The 17,223-nt window shown below is 42.6% G+C and overlaps 1 non-coding gene across 1 annotated transcript; it reads left to right on the top strand.

Annotated features, from left to right (window-relative positions):
* The first annotated feature begins 10,566 nt into the window (after window positions 1-10,566).
* LOC145122964 (small nucleolar RNA R71) lies at window positions 10,567-10,673 on the top strand. The gene has a single exon (XR_013714847.1). It is a non-coding gene; the product is annotated as a small nucleolar RNA R71 (small nucleolar RNA).
* Window positions 10,674-17,223: the final 6,550 nt, after the last annotated feature.

The raw sequence follows: 17,223 nt of genomic DNA, 5'->3' as shown, positions 1-17,223 counted from the left end.
ATCCGAAGGTACCATGTACCCTTTGGATGTTTCTCTAATAATTGGTAAACCGCAATTGTGTTTCTTGTCCAAAGCTGTATCCGAAGTCAGCTGGCTATGGCACCGTAAGCTAGCTCATCTCAACTTCCGGTACATCAACAACCTAGTCACTGGAGAACTAGTCCGCGGTCTCCCTATTCTCAAATTTAGCAACGATACTCTCTGTCCGGCTTGTGAATGTGGTAAGCAGTCTAAAGCAAGTCACCCTCTGATAATGGACTCTTCTATTTCTGAACCACTGGAGCTATTGCACATTGATCTCTGCGGTCCATCAACCCTAGCCAGCCTCCACCACAAGAAGTATATACTGGTTATTGTTGATGACTATACACGCTTCACATGGGTCTTCTTCCTCAGACTCAAATCAGAGACACCGCAGATCTTCATCAACTTCATCAAAGAAATCGAACTTCAGATCAAGCTTCCAGTTAGACGCATCCGTAGTGATAATGGAACCGAGTTCACTAATCATCTTCTTAACAGTTTCTTGGTGTCCAAAGGCATTTCTCACAACTTCTCAGCACCCTACACACCGCAACAAAATGGTGTAGTAGAAAGAAGGAACCGCACACTAGTAGAAGCAGCCAGATCCATGCTTAACTTCGCCCAACTTCCTCTCTACTTCTGGGCTGAAGCAGTAGCAGCCGCATGCTTTGTCCAAAACCGAAGTATCGTGTGCAAACGCCTCAATAAAACACCATATGAGGGCCTTAACAACCGCAAGCCCAATGTTCGCTTCTTTCATATTTTTGGGTGTAGATGCTTCGTGATCAACAACAGAGATCAGCTCAACAAGTTTGCACCGAAGTCCGACGAAGGCATATTCCTTGGTTACTCCACTAACAAGGTTGCTTATCGAGTGCTCATCAGGCGTACAAGGCTGATCATTGAAAGCTTCGATGTGAAATTTGATGATTCTCACATCCGCGACGCCCCTCCATCTACTGAAACCACCGCAATCATGGAAAGTGACATTCCTGCCTCTTCAGGTCCCTTGAATCTAGTTGAAGTCAACTATGAGGATCTTTTCGATCCTATTGAAACGGCGAAACTATCCGAAGTTCTTGTGTCACCCGCAGCTCAACAACAACATGCTGATGTTTCTGGACCATCTCTATCTGAAGTAGCCTCTCTCAATACTTCCACCTCTCCGGTTGAGGGGGAAAGATCTACTCCGGATCTAGCCGTAACCGTCGAGGTTCCAGTACTTGATGTTATTCAAATTCCTGTTCGCAGAGAGGCATTACCATCAAACGTATCTTCGGATTCGGATGATGAACTCATAGAAAATATCGACACTAGAACTGATCCAAAGATTGTCACTCTCCCATCCGCAGTCCAGGGGGAACCTTCTCAGGTTCCAGAGGAACTCCTATCTGCAACCCAGGGGGAACCTCTCCCAACTGCTCAAGAGAATTACGTTCCAATAGATCAAGATGACTCAGCAGGATGTTCTCAAGTCCAGGGGGAACTGTCATCTCCAACCGCAGATTCCTCTGACATTCAAGATATTCCCTCTACCGCAGCTGCTGATCATCTGCTGCCACGTCTTCATGTATGGACGAAAGACCACCCACCAGGTCAAATCATTGGGAACCCATCCGCAGGCATCCAGAATAGATCTTCCAAGGACCTATCTGATCACTGCCACTATGCATCATTTATGTCCTCGGTAGAACCCAGAACGATCAAAGAAGCATTGCTTGAACCTGAATGGATAGCTGCAATGCAAGAAGAGCTTGAAGAATTTCAAAGAAATAAAGTTTGGCAGCTCGTTCCGAAGCCACGTGGTCACTCCATTGTTGGCACTAGATGGGTGTTCAAAAATAAGTTGGATGAATCTGGTGCAGTAGTCAGAAACAAGGCAAGGCTAGTTGCAAAGGGGTATAGTCAACTTGAAGGCATTGACTACGATGAAACGTATGCTCCGGTAGCACGCATGGAAGCTATCCGGATCTTTCTAGCATACACAGCCCACAAAAACGTCAAGGTACACCAAATGGACGTTAAGAGTGCCTTTCTCAATGGGGAACTAAAAGAAGAGGTTTATCTTCAGCAACCTCCAGGCTTTGAAAATGTTAAATTCCCAGACCACTGCGACAAGCTTGAAAAGGCAGTCTACGGTCTGAAGCAAGCCCCAAGAGCATGGTATGAGACTCTTTCTGAATTCCTTGTCTCATCCGGGTACAAGAGATGAGTGATTGATCCCACACTATTCAGAAAAGCAAATGGCGACCACCTCATAATGGTACAGATATATGTGGATGATATCATCTTCGGTTCGACTGATCAAGGCATGGTGGATGAATTTGCTAAGCTCATGACCAACAAGTTCAAAATGAGCATGAATAGAGAGATTAATTTCTTTCTAGGTCTTCAAGTGAAACAAGTACCGCAAGGCATATTCATTCATCAAGAAAAATACACCACTGAACTATTGAAGAAATATTCTATGGACAACTGTTCATCTGCTAAGGTCCCCATGGCCTTCGGTTATAAGATCTCTGCTGATCCCTCAGGCGAATCTGTGGATCACAAGACTTATAGAGGCATCATCGGCTCTTTGATGTACCTCACTGCAAGCAGGCCAGACATCGTCTTTGCAACTGGTGTATGTGCAGGGTATCAGGCTGACCCAAAAGTCTCACATATGACCGCAGCCAAACAGATACTACGGTACCTGAAAGGAAGCAAATCTCTTGGTCTATGGTACCCCGCATGCAATGACTTCAGCCTGCAAGCTTTCACAGATGCGGATCATGCCGGATGCAAGCTCGATCGAAAAAGCACTTCAGGAGGATGTCAATTCTTGGGGTGAAAGACTAGTCAGCTGGTCCTCAAGAAAACAAAGTTGTGTCTCTCTATCAACTGCAGAAGCCGAGTATGTGGCCGCAGCCAGCTGTTGCTCTCAAGTCCTTTGGATGAAAACTCAACTAATGGACTACGGGTATAGAATGCTGCGGATACCGATCTATTGTGACTCTGAAAGTGCTATTGCTATTTCTCACAATCCAATTCAGCACTCCAAGACTAAGCACATTGAACTACGGTATTATTTCATCAAAGACCACATATTAAAAGGTAATATTGAACTCATCTTTGTCCCTTCTCATGAAGAGATTGCTGATGTGTTCACAAAAGCGCTCGATTCAACAAAGATTAACATCTTCCTGCAAATGTTAGGAATGATGAATCCAGACCTGGAATTCTTTTTGAATTGTTAGCTACCGCAGACCATCCTTGGCCTCCGTTGCGGTTCTAACTGAGAATTACATGGGATAGATGGTTTTGGTACCGCTGTCTAGGTACCGCAACCATATATCATACGTATCTCTCATGGGTCTTTATGGTCTGTTATTACTAATCTTTGTACAAGTGTTTTCCTCAGTTTCTCACTACAGTCCTTCCTTGTTCATCCGCAATGACGTTTCTCAACCGCAATGAAAGTTTCATCTGCAATGGCGTTTCTCAACCGCAATGAAAGTTTCATCCGCAATGACGTTTCTCAACCGCAATGAAAGTTTCATCCGCAATGACGTTTCTCAACCGCAATGAAAGTTTCATCCGCAATGACGTTTCTCAACCGCAATGAAAGTTTCATCCGCAATGACGTTTCTCAACCGCAATGAAAGTTCCATCCGCAATGACGTTTCCAACTGCAATGAATTTTCCATCCGCAATCATCATGATAATTTCTCAACAGTTTTATCAACTCTTGAATCTTTGTGTGCTATTTAATGATCCTTCATTAAATTAAACATTAAAGACAAAAAAAAACATTCTCTTTAGAAACTCTCACATTCTCTTTCTAAATAATCCTTGTATCAGACCTATTTTAGGGATGATGACAAAAACAACGTTTTTCAATAAACTCATCCTTAATTTGTCCTTTCCTCTCCCCAATACGTCCCATCCGTTACAACTTCCTCTCCCATCACCCCCCTCGATCACCTGACGTATTGACATGCGTCTGACTTTACATTAAATGCAAAACCCCTTTTGGAAATCTCCCAAAATCTCTTCAAACCCGTTTTAATTATGTGTGGCTGAGATTTAATCCAAAATTCATAGATTCCCCCCAAAACCCCAATCGACATTTTACCCTATCCTTACCATTTACCTAGGGTTAAACACTTTTTTACCCCCCCTTTATAAACCCATCTTCTTCCCCAACAATACTTTACGTTTTCTGAATATCGATTCTTTCTCCCAAATTCCTCAAAACCTTCAAAACTTTCAAGAACTCTGTTTTCTTCTCTCAAATCTTCAACAATGGTGAAATCAGGTGCATCAAAGAAGCAATCCAAGGCTTCAGGTTCTGTAAATCCAACAGGTTCCGACTCTCCAACAATCGCTTCAAGTAATTTCAGAGCAATATTTGAAGATCATCCTTCATATAATGCTCCCATCAAGCTTATGATCAAGTTTCTCAGGAACCACCCTCTGTTCGGTCCATTCGATGCATTTACAGACGTTGTTCCAGTTTCTACTCTATTCAAATGTGCATTCTCTGCATATCGCCCAATGGAAAACCCCCAAGAAGTTCACCTCAATCTCATGAACGATTCTTTGGTCATCTTGTCCAAAGAAAAGTTCTTAAATGCCATTAATCTTCTGGTTCACCCCTCCATCAAGATTTTCTCACCTTCAATGGCAGATGTTACATCCGCACTCTACCAGATGGGGTATCAGAAACCAATTCGAGGGAGTGGTGAGTTCAAAAAGAATCAGTTGCCTGCTGTATGGCAGTTTGTGTGTCATTTTGTCATCCGCTGCCTATCCGGCAGAACCGGAGGCATCGACAACATGGGACTGAAGCTACTGGAATTGGTATGGAGCATCTACACAGGCCACGACGTAAACTATGGACAAATCCTTTGGGACGACTTCCTCCAATATATTCCCAAAGAGCACCCAAGGGAGAACCCAACCGAGCTCACATTTGCACGGTTTTGGTCACTTTGCATCTCAGACTTACATGCGGATGCTGGAATAGACATGGGTAGTGACATCAACTTTTTCGTCACTGAGGATCTTAAAAGGTACAATCCTTCTTCTGATCAAACGATATTTGGACCGATCCGCAGACTCCCTACTCATATCCTTTCTTCTCTTGGTCTTGAGACTGCTGATGTCTCAGACCACATTGAGGCTACGGAAGGTATTGCCCCATACCCTCCTACCCCGCCTCTTCCATCCGCAGCCATTATCCCTGAGGGTACCGCATTCCCCTCTTCCACTACACTATCCAATCTTTCTCAAAGAAGAAAGCAGTTGGCAACCAAGAAACAAAGAACACCCAAGAAGGATGCTCCTAAACGAACCGCACCCACCAAGAAACGCAAAACAAAACCTGCCCCAATCATATCTAGCAGTAACTCAGATGAGGATAGGCATCCAATCTCTATCTTCAAGAAAAGGAAAACAACCAATACCACTATCCATATGCGTGACCGGACCGATGCTGAAGCCTCTCAACAGGCTCCAGTAGTCCTTGGGGTGCCCGCACACCCATTCGACACCACCATCATTTTCCAGTCAGACTCAGAAAATGAGTCTGATTCTCAACTACGTGGAGACTCCCCCCAGTGCACTCCCAAGAGGACGACACTGGTTCACGCCCTAAGGTCTCCAGGGCTTCCCGACTGCATTTCTTTTCACCAGAGGAGTTGCGCTCCATCCTTCTTTCTGTCACCCAAACACTACAAACACCTTCCCACCCGCAGGGCACTTCTTTCGCCCATGCCAGAACTAAGCAGAGGCCACACTTGACCACGGGTCAAGGAGACCGAGAAAGCTCAGGAAATCCTACTCTGCTTTCATCTTTTACAGGTGGTTTAGGCACGGTGAGCACAAATGTGCAAGGATCCGTGGACCCGAAGGACACTTCGGTGCGCTTTGAAGGATTTGACCATGATGCATCCAATGACTCTTGGTTACAGTACAATCCGGTAACTGAGTCAGACAAGAAGAAGTATGCTGCGTTCCAAAGGGCTTTCCAAGCCCGCAAGGAACAACAAATCAAGCAGCAACAACAGAAAGAACAGGAGATCCAGTCTGTGGCTAGATATTGGGCAAATGTCATCAGCAATGCCAGTACCGTAGCCACCATTCAAAAAATTCAGAACTGGATGGATCAGATGGCTGAAACAATTTCCAAAGCTCAAGCTTCAGGTGCAGCCGCAGGTACCTCCAAAGTTCCTCCTACTCCAACTCCCATTCCATCTCCCACTCCTACAGTCAATCCATCACAAGACGAAGAACCTACAATCGAACTCAGTTCAGATCCCACCTTCGGTCTTGATGATGAAGACATCCAAGAAGTAAACAAGCCAAGCCCTTCTGATGATGACCTCATGATGTTTGAAGAAGAGGAGTCCAGCGGTTCTCAACATTCGACTTCCAAGCCTAAAGAGAAGAAGAAAAAGAAGAAGAATGTTGTCACCCGGAAGGAGTTCATGAGCCTTCAAGCCAAAATCGATCAGATCTTGGCTGCGGTCCAACCTACTCAATCGCAACCTGAAGACACTCCAGGACCGCAGTCACTGATTGAAAGAATAGAGCGTCTGGAAACAAGGGAACGCATGGCTGCTGAACGAATCTCTCTCAAAGTAGAGATGGAAATCCGGTCCCTTGACAATAACCGCAAGGCTGACCACAAGGACTTCATGGCTGCAGCGGAACGCCTCATTACTAAGGTGACCGCAATCAAAACGGATCTTCAAGCGGCCATCACGGATCAAGCTTCTCAGTCTCAAAAATTGATAGATGAGACTCATACTGCTTATGAGTCCACTATCTCTGTTCTTCAAGCAACCATCAACAGACTGCAGAAATCCCTTTCCTCCAACTGCCATGGCCCTGAGATCCTCCAGCTCACCAAAGAAATCCACAAGTTGCTCTTCAGCTCCTCCACTCCAAACAACCAACATTTGGCAGAAGCTCTCAAAGCTCAGTTCCAAGAAGTCTTCAACAAGGTGGATGGACTTAAGCAATGGCTTGAGGAAGCACCGGGGTTGCATCCCTCAAGAGGGGGAAGTGATGAAGAACAAGAAGTCCATCACTCTGATACTTCTATTCATCAGAGTCCCCCCATCATCACTGAAAAAATTCCCACACCACCGCAACCATCTCAACATACTCCATCTCCTCACACTTCACCTCCAAAAGATACTCCCAAAAAGCCAGAGACTCCTCCGCACTTCAAGAACTTGGCTGAAAACATGTCTTCTCCTAGCACCACGGACTCCCCTGCCACCGCTCAAAGGAAGCATGATTGGAAAGCAGCCAAGCTGGCAGAATTAATTTGGAGAGAATGCGGGTTTGACACCATGATGGATGAGTCCTTGATCAATTCTTGGATCAATCCTCACCGCAGGCTCCTAGATGAAGATTACAGACCGCACCTCACTTATGCTGAACCCCCTGCTGATGGATACTGGGATATACCAATTTCTCAAAATGCCAAGTACTTCATTGTATTTGAGCAGTTTGACCAAAGCCTTCCAGATCACAAGAGACTGCCAATGGAGTTTGAGAGACTTAGTCTTTTTCATGCTAAACATGCCTCCTCCATTGAAAACATATGGTCTAATGACAGACCATCCGCAGTCAAGAACTACAAAGTCAGGAAATTTATGAAGGCTGACTACATCCAGTATACCCTCACCAGAAGGGAGCATGACTACATCCGCACCCAGGCAGACTTTCCTTGTATGAATCCGGAAGAAATCTTCCTTATTGCCAGGGTGTTCCAAAACAAGTCAGAAAAGCACCCTAAAATGCAGATAGCGCTTGAAAAAGCCAACTCTTTTCTCAGGGATACGGTCTGTGACTTTGCCAAGATAGATGCGGATATCTACCCCACCATCCTCAAGAAGTTTGATCTCCCACCTTTTGAACCTGTGCCAATGCCTTCCGAAGGCTTCCAAGAAAGATCTCTAGGCGCAACAAACTACCCTGAACTTGGAGTCATATTCAAAAGGAAGACTGACAACGTCAAATATTTCATTCCTATGACTGCCATGCACCGCCTGACCAAGAAACAACTTGACATCTGCCAGACTGCAATTGAAAGATCTAAGCATACTACCGCAGAAGTCAAGTTCGAGATCACAAGAAGAATCACATGGTTGGAAAACGTCAGGAAGTTCTGGTGGATATTGATCAAGTTCCTCAAACTTGATTGCTGAACCGGAGTTAAAGAGGTCACTTAGGGGGAAATTGTTGAATCATAAAAGTGACCCTCTTGAACTCAGCTACCGCAACCATCTCAGCTACCGCAACCATCTCAGCTACCGCAACCATCTTTCTACCGCAACCGCTTCAGCACCCGGAGTCAATCTTGTTCATCAGCAACCGCATCAGCAACCTGAGTCAGCTACTGCAGTCAACTTAGCTAGATTACGTTATTTGTCTTTTATGTAATACACTCTATTATCCAGTATGCCTTGCACGGCTGCTTATAGAGTTGTAATCTAGTGTAGTTTCTAAGTCTCTATAAATAGAGACTTACTCTCTTTGTATTCATAGAGATAAGAAAAGGAACCGATAACTTATGAATTCTATCTGAATACACATTCTGAAGTTATCTCTCTTATCTTTCTTCACTCATATCTTCTTACTTAAATCTTATCATAATCCTGCTGATCATAATCCCTCTTCGGAGCAAGTCTTTAAGACTTAATCACTAAGCTTGATCTTCCTTATTAACTTGGAGTGAATGCATTCCTTGTTATGAATCAGCTTAAGTGTCTTCTTGATATAACAATTGCTGTCATTTCCATTCCTTTACATTTCCGCAACTAACTCTCTAACTATCTAACTATATTATTGTTGAGCTTTTAGATCCTTTGAGATTAACTATTCCGCATTATACTTGTTCTAACTTTTGTTCAAGTGTGTCTCCAAGTTTTTCTCTCAACAAAAACCTCTTCTTGAGCATGACTCCCTTGGAAACCATCTTCTATTCCAAAAATTTCCTTCTCATCCCCAATTCTCAAGGTGAGCTTGGACTCGCGTATATCAACCAGAGCTCCAGCAATGTTAAGTAACGGGCGACCAAGAATAATTGGTACATTGGGATCTTATTTCATATCCAAAACCACAAAGTTTATTGGAAAAACGAATTTCCTAATTTTCACGAGAATATCTTCCACAATGCCCCGGGGCTATGTCACTGAACGGTTCGCCATGTGAATAGTCATCTTTGTAGCCTTCAACTTCTGAATATTAAATTTTTGATAAAATGAATAAGGCATCAAATTTATGCTAGCCCCAGAATCGGCTAAAGCATAAACCTTCATATTATTCCCAAACTCACATGGGAGAGTGAGTCGTCCAGGATCCCCCATCTTCTTAGGTATCTCTCCCAACACAGCTTTTGAGCTTTGCTCACTTAGAATCACCTTAGAATTCTCCTTTATTTGCTGACGAGTGTCTAACAAGTCTTGTAGGAACTTAGCATATTCTGGAACTTTTGCAAGTGAATCAATAAAAGGAGTATTGATAGGAATACCCTTCAATTGCTTGATAAACTCCAGAGGTTCTCTCTCCAGTGGACTGAGATTAGCTCTAGACGGGAATGGCAAGGGTGGTTTATAAGCTAGAACAGATACTGATTTTTTATGTTCAGACCGAGCCCACGACGTGAGCATAGCGGGCTCACGACGTGAACTGGGTATTCCAGCAGATTCTTCAATTTCGAGCTTCGACTTCTTTAGCTTTGGATCGGCCTGCTGTGGCTCCACTTCTAAGGCTTCTAGGAACTCAGAAATCGCCTCTTCTTCAGTATCTATGGCCATTACGTGAGATTGAGTCTTCTTTTCAGGAACTGGTGGAGACAGTCTTTTATTTACCAAAGTAGTGAGTTGACCAAGTTGAACTTCAAGGTTATTGATGGAAGCTTGTTGATTTTTTAATAATGATTGTTGGTCAATCATCATAGCATCAGTAGCATCATGCCTTTTTTCTGAAGCTTCCATAAACTTTATTAACATGGTCTCTAGATCAACTTTCTTCTCAGCTGGTGGTTGCTCTCTTTGGTAAAAACCCCGGCCAGTTTGCCTAAATTTCTCTTCTTTTTGCTTCTTGTATTCATCGTAAGGCAGCCACTCCTTCTTTGGTTTCCTCCCATCTTCATCGTATTTGTCCCCACTCGAATAGCAAACTTGAGCTTTCATGTTTCCATATTCATCCATATTGCAATCCTTTGTCAAATGCGGGCCACTACATCTCTCGCAACCAACTCGAATTGCATGAATTGATTGGTCCATTTGGGTCAATCTCCTATCCATAGTGTTAAGCATTGCCATCACAACAACCATCTCTTCAGTTTGTGCACCTCCACTGCCTTTTATTCCATCGCGCCCTGGGTTGTGATACTCACGAGAGTGCTTTGAAAATTCTTCAGTCAGCTCCTTGGCCTGATTTGGGTTCTTCTTTGTTAGTGGTCCTTGTGAATCAAGGAGTTGTCTAGTCATGACATTCACCCCATCATAGAATATCGACATTTCTTGCTGAATATTTAGGTCATGTTGAGGACAATTCCTTAACAACCCCTTGTAGCGCTCCCATGCCTCGTATAATGACTCTCCCGGATTTTGCTCAAAGTTGGCAATCGCCTTCTTGAGTTTAGAGATTTTGGAGGGTGGGCAAAACTGATCTAGAAATTTCTCACGCAATTGGGCCATGTGGTGATTGTACCAGATGGAAGAGCCTTCAACCAGTCTTTTTCCGCTCCTTTGAAAGTGACTGGTAACATCCTTAACAAAGCTGTCTCCCTTGGGATATTAGGAGTATTAAAATAATCCGCAATATCATTGACCTCGTCTAAATGCTTGAAAGCATCCTCATGATCCTTCCCATAAAATGGGATATCCTTTAGTGCAGAAAGGATATGTCCTTTCAACTCGAATGTGGTATTGGCAGGAATCGTAGGATGTACTAAACCCGACCCCACATCATCTCGAATGCGCTTCTTGTAATCCCCCATGGCCATCTCATCAATGTTCGCCATTTCGTTCTCCGGCTCGTTCTCGGGTTCACTTGTACGAAGTCCAAATTCTGTTTCTCATTCGTACTCGGTCTCGTGTGGATTAGGAAATTGATCGAAGACTTCAAACTTGGTCTTTGAGGCTGAACTCGATTCTCCCGTTTTCTTTCCTGACTTCCTTGAAAAGGCTGATTTCAGTTCTTGTACAGGCGACTTCTTATTATTCTTTTTGTGCAGCGTAGACTCCGGATCTTCCAGTGGTGGCACCAAAGGTGTGTTGGATCCTCTGGTCATCAACTCCTGCAAAACAAACAAAATAAAAAACGTAAAACTGAACTAAAAGAGAAAAACAAATTAAAAACAAAGAAAAAGAGGATCACATAATTCATGTCGTGAATACTATAATACTCACGTCGTGAGTTCTGTAATGCCAGAAAAAAACTGAAACTGGAAAATAACTCTTTGCAGGTTTTACCCCACAAAAAGGATCGATTAATCTAAAGCAAATAAATAAACAATAAACTAAGCCGTTCCCCGGCAACGGCGCCAAAAACTTGATGTGCACAAAAGTACCCACTAATTTTAATATTTATAGCCTAACAAACTTAGACCAACTATGCACCTATAGGCAGTGTACCTAGTCAGATTATAGTATAGCTTGGGTAAGTCGGGTGTCGATCACAGGGAACGGTGTTACTAATTAATCTACTTGCTAGCAAATTAACCTAATTATTAACAAGTTTAAAAAGGGTTTTATCTGATTTTACAAGATCAGACGAACTTAGCTCAAATTCAATCAATAAGTAAAAACACTCTTGTTTAGTTCGAATCCACTTCGTCGTTATGGCTAGCTAATAATTATGGATTATCAAGTTGGTTTTAATTATATTAGTAATTTAAGTCTAATTTTACCAATATTTAATTAATTCATGTAAAACTATGTATGGTCACACACGATTAAACACAGAACCAATTATGATTATGAATATGCTATGTAAGATTTATTATGGAAACGCAATTATAGTCATAATCTACGTTCTCTAGCACAGCTAAGTTTATTTGCTTTAATTACTAACTAAGATTGGTCAATCCTAGCTCTAACAATTTAATGTTCACTAAATCATTAGGTAAACAAGTTCATACAGTTAATGGTCACTAAGCTACACAGAACATGGAATCAAGCAACTAAGGAAACAACCATAAGCATGCTAGGTAATTATAAATCAAACACAAACAATTTACCAACTAAATAAATCCATACAAAATTAAGCTATTCATAAGTTAGAAGCTTCATCTAGCTAAACAAGAGTAGCTAGATTCAGCTGCTCATAATAGCAACTAACACACTAATACAAATCAAAGTATAAGGAAACATGTTCATAAGTATCAAATAAGTGAACTAAATTATGGACCTTAACTCTTTTGGTGTTGAAAACCTTTTTCCAGGACCTTTCTTCTGCTAAAAATCGCCTTCTGGAAACCCTCTAATCAGCCAAAAAGTCCTTCAAATCGTAATGGGCAAGGGAATTTATAGTATTCTGATTTCCCGAGTTCACGTTGTGAACCATAAGGATTCACGTCGTGAATATGATATAACCGTGTTCGGCAAGGACTCTTCCACCCACATGCATATCTTCTAGAGTTCTCGACTCACGTCATGAATCATGAATTGTTCACGTCGTGAGTACGTCTTTTGGGTGATTTTCCGTTCTTCTTTCCTTCAATCCTCCAAAGTTCCATATTCTGTCAATTTCAGTCCCTATCTTCGAAGATGTTTCTGTTTGGCTGCAAAATAACAATTTAAACTCATAAGTACCATTATTCTATGCAAATAACCAAAATATTAATAGAAATGTAAATAAATATTGCCTAAAAACATGTATAAATATGGCAATATCACTAAGGCAACTGCACTTTCACTATCACAGAAAATCTCCATAGGGTCCTTTATAGCTGGTACAACTCCAAGGTCTCCAATAAAGTTCTTTAGCCATATAGCCTCCTTTGCTGCCTCGCTTGCCGCTATATACTCTAATTCGCAAGTTGAATCAGCCACTGTCTCCTGCTTGGAACTTTTCCAAGTAATTGCTCCTCTGTTTAAGGTAAAGACCCAGTCTACCTGAGAGCGGAAATTATCCCTATCAGTCTGGAAGCTAGCATCACTATACCCTACTACTCTCAAGTCATCACTCCCACCGAGGGTAAGGACCGAGTCTTTAGTCCTCCGCAGGTACTTGATAATGTTCTTTACCGCAGTCCAGTGAGCCTTGCCAGGGTTCCCCTGATATCTGCTGACCATGCTCAACGCAAAGGCCACATCAGGACGAGTACAAGTCATAGCATACATGATCGAGCCTACAGCGGAAGCATATGGTACTCGACTCATCTCAGCTATCTCAGCCTCTGTACTCGGGCTCTGAGTCTTACTTAGTCTGGCGTTACTCTGGATCGATAACTCTCCTTTCTTGGAATCTTGCATGCTGAACCTATTCAGCACCTTATCCAAGTAGGTACTCTAACTAAGTCCAATTAGTCTCTTACTCCTGTCTCTCAAAATCCTTATCCCTAGGATATAGGCAGCTTCTCCAAGGTCCTTCATAGCGAAACACGTCCCAAGCCAGGACTTCACTTCCTGCAGAGTTGGGATTTCATTTCCTATGAGTAGTATGTCATCCACATACAATACCAAAAAGCTAACTATACTCCCACTAGCCTTGACATATACACAAGATTCATCTTCGCTCCTCGAAAAACCAAACTCTTTGACTTTCTCATCGAAACAAAGATTCCATCTGCAAGGTGCTTGTTTCAATCCATAGATGGATTTCTCAAGCTTACACACTCTATTAGGGTACTCTATACTGACAAAACCCTCTGGCTGACTCATGTAAACATCCTTAGCCAACCTTCCATTAAGGAAAGCGGTTTTGACATCCATTTGCCATATTTTATAATCATGAAATGCAGCAATGGCTAACATAACCCTAATAGACTTAATATTTGCTACTAGTGAAAAGGTCTCATCATAATCAACTCCTGGAGTTTGAGAAAAGTCCTTTGCAACCATTCGCGCCTTATAAGTGTGTACATTACCATCCATGTCGGTCTTCTTCTTGAAGATCCATTTACACCCGACTGTCTTACGACCTGGTACATTGTCAACGAAGTTCCAAACTTGATTGTCATACATGGATTGTATCTCGCTGTCCATAGCCTCTTTCCATTTAGCAGCCTCCGGGCCTGCCATGGCTTCCGTGTAGTTGTTAGGTTCATCCAGACATACCAGTGTGTTATCATTGATAAGTGTATCACCTTCCGCAGTAATATGGAAACCATAGTAATGCTCAGGTGCATTCCTAACTCTCGTGGAACGCCTCAGAGGTACGGACTCTTCAGTCGGATCAACAGGAGTTTTCTCCTCAGGTTTATTGCTAGGATTTGAGGTTCCTTCACCACTTGAATCTTGAATTTCTTCAAGGTCAATTTTCCTCCCACTGTTTCCTTGGCTTATGAACTCTCTCTCGCGAAAGATTCCTCTCCTTACTATAAAGACCACATTATCATTAGGTCTGTAGAAGAGGTAACCAAAGGATTTCTGGGGGTAGCCGATGAAAATACACCTCTCACTTCGAGGATCGAGCTTATCATGAGTCTCGCGCCTCACGAAAGCCTTGCAACCCCAAATCTTGATGTGGTCTAGATTGGGAACTTTTCCAGTCCACATCTTGTGAGGTGTTTTGGCAACCTTCTTGGTAGGGACTAGATAAGGATATGGGCGGCAATCTCGTGAGGTGTTTTGGCAACCTTCTTGGTAGCGAAGCTCGACTCATCATGGAACGAACCATATCCAAGAAGGTTCGATTACGCCTCTCAGCCACATCATTAAGCTGTGGTGTTCTGGGAGGTGTCAATTGTGAGACAACCCCACATTCCTTAAGATAGTCAAGGAACTCTGTACTAAGATACTCACCACCTCGATCGGATCGAAGCATCTTAATGTTCCTGTCCAACTGATTCTCCACTTCCTGTTTAAACTCCTTGAACTTTTCAAAGGTTTCTGACGTATGCTTGATTAAGTAGACATATCCATATCTACTATAATCATCAGTAAAAGTCACATAGAAGCGGTTAGCATCCCTTGTGGTGGTTCTGAAAGGTCCACACACATCAGTATGTATGAGGTCCAACAAACCCTCACCCCTAGCACAAGAACCAGTGACGGGTGACTTTGTCATTTTTCCAAGCAAACAAGATTCACAACTATCATCCGACTTTAGGCCAAATGACTCCAAGACTCCATCCTTTTGGAGTTGGCCTATGTGTTTCTTGCTTACATGTCCAAGACGACAATGCCATAATGATGCTTTATCCAAGCTAGTGGAAGAATCGATACACAACACATTATTTCCTAGGTTATCTACAACCGACACAGTTTCATATACACCATCACAAGGTAATACTTTAAAATAAAGAACATTATTAAAGAAAGCATTAATACCACCACATTCATTATCAAACGAAAAGGTAAACCCTTGTTCGTACAAACCATGAAAGGAAATAATATTTCTCTCCATTTCAGACGAATAACAACATTTATTCAAATCTAATGTTAACCCACTACTTAGCAACAAAGAATAAACTCCAATCTTGGTGATAGGTGTAACTTTCTTATTCCCCATGATCAAGTTTATCTTCCCATGCTCCACATTCTTACTTCTTCTAGTCCCTACAAATCAGAACATATGTGAATACCACAACCTGTATCAAGGACCCAAGAATTAGAATATGGTGAGTTATTAGACAATATAGTGTAAATACATGCATGGTTGGGTTTCTCGTTCCCATCCTTAACATCTTGCAGGTACTTTGGGCAGTTTCGCTTTCAGTGCGACTTTTCATGGCAATAGAAGCATTCAGCCTCTTTAGGGTTGGCAGAAGGAGTGACAGAACCACCTTTGGTTCTACTTCAGGAGGAGCCATCAAGGGACTTTCCCTTGGTACCCTTCGAAGGGCTCTTCCTCTTCTTCCCTTTACCTTGTCTGATTGCTAAGACAGGGGCTGCGGTAGGAGTAGGAGTGGTAACAACCGATTTACCTTTAAGACCACTTTCGGTGGTCTTCAAAAGTCCTTGAAGTTTGCTGAGTGTAACTTCCTCCTTGTTCATGTGATATGTCATTCAGAATTGATCATAACACGAAGGTAAGGAGTGAAAAATGATGTCAATTGCCAACTCCTCGGGGAAGTTCACATTCAATTTCAGCAAACGGTCCACGAATCTTTGCATTTTCTGCATGTGGCCCGTGATGGGTTCACCAACACTTCATCTGGGTTGTTATCATGGAGGAGATGATTTCATACCGCTCTTGATGAGCACTCTGATGGTATCTGTCCATCAAGTCCTGGTGCATCTCAAAAGGGTAATAGTCCTCATAGGACTTTTGGAGCTCGACTGTCATCGTGGCCAAAATGATACATGCCACTTTGGTGGCATCTCTCTCATGAGTCTGGAATTCAGCGATCTCCTCAGGAGTAGCAGACGACTCATCAAGTTCCTTAAGCTCCTTGTCGAGGACATATTCCTTGTCCTCATACCGAGTGACCATGCTAATGTTCCTGATCCAATCCATAAAGTTGGATCCATCGAAGATGGCTCTCCCACAAAGGTTCATGAGAGAGAAGGAGCCTGTAGGGTTTGAGCCAAAAGCAGCATTGTTGGAAGACATCTGAAAAAGAAGAAGGACAAGTTTAGATTAGATATAAAGATAGTCCTTAATAAGACACCCAAATGTAATATTAAGGCTAGGACCCAACACAATATTTTATAACTTAGAAGAGGGATGCCGTAATCCAAGCTATAAAATATTTGAAGGTATGTGAATGAAGATTCACCAATTTCCACCATGAAAAACGAAATGTATTATTAGGTTTTAATTGGTTTTGAAACTCCTAGATTCTTTTGAGATTCATTGAACTTTTCAATGGCATGTTTTAATCTCGAGTGTGCCCTTCAAGTTTTGTTACTGGGATACCGAGGATTACAGAACAAGGTGTGAATTAACCATGCAAATTACTTGGTACTCTTAATGTGTATCACCTAACTTATGTGCCGGTTAACCACACGCGCTCCACCGATCTATGATAAACCTGAAGCCACCCTTTGCCTACCTTGTTAAGTCCAGGTTAGTGTGCCG

Source organism: Lactuca virosa, chromosome 6, assembly GCF_052849685.1.
Source record: "Lactuca virosa cultivar CGN04683 chromosome 6, Lactuca_virosa_CGN04683_v6, whole genome shotgun sequence".
Lineage (NCBI taxonomy): Eukaryota > Viridiplantae > Streptophyta > Magnoliopsida > Asterales > Asteraceae > Lactuca > Lactuca virosa.
This window is presented reverse-complemented; position numbering and strand designations above follow the sequence as displayed.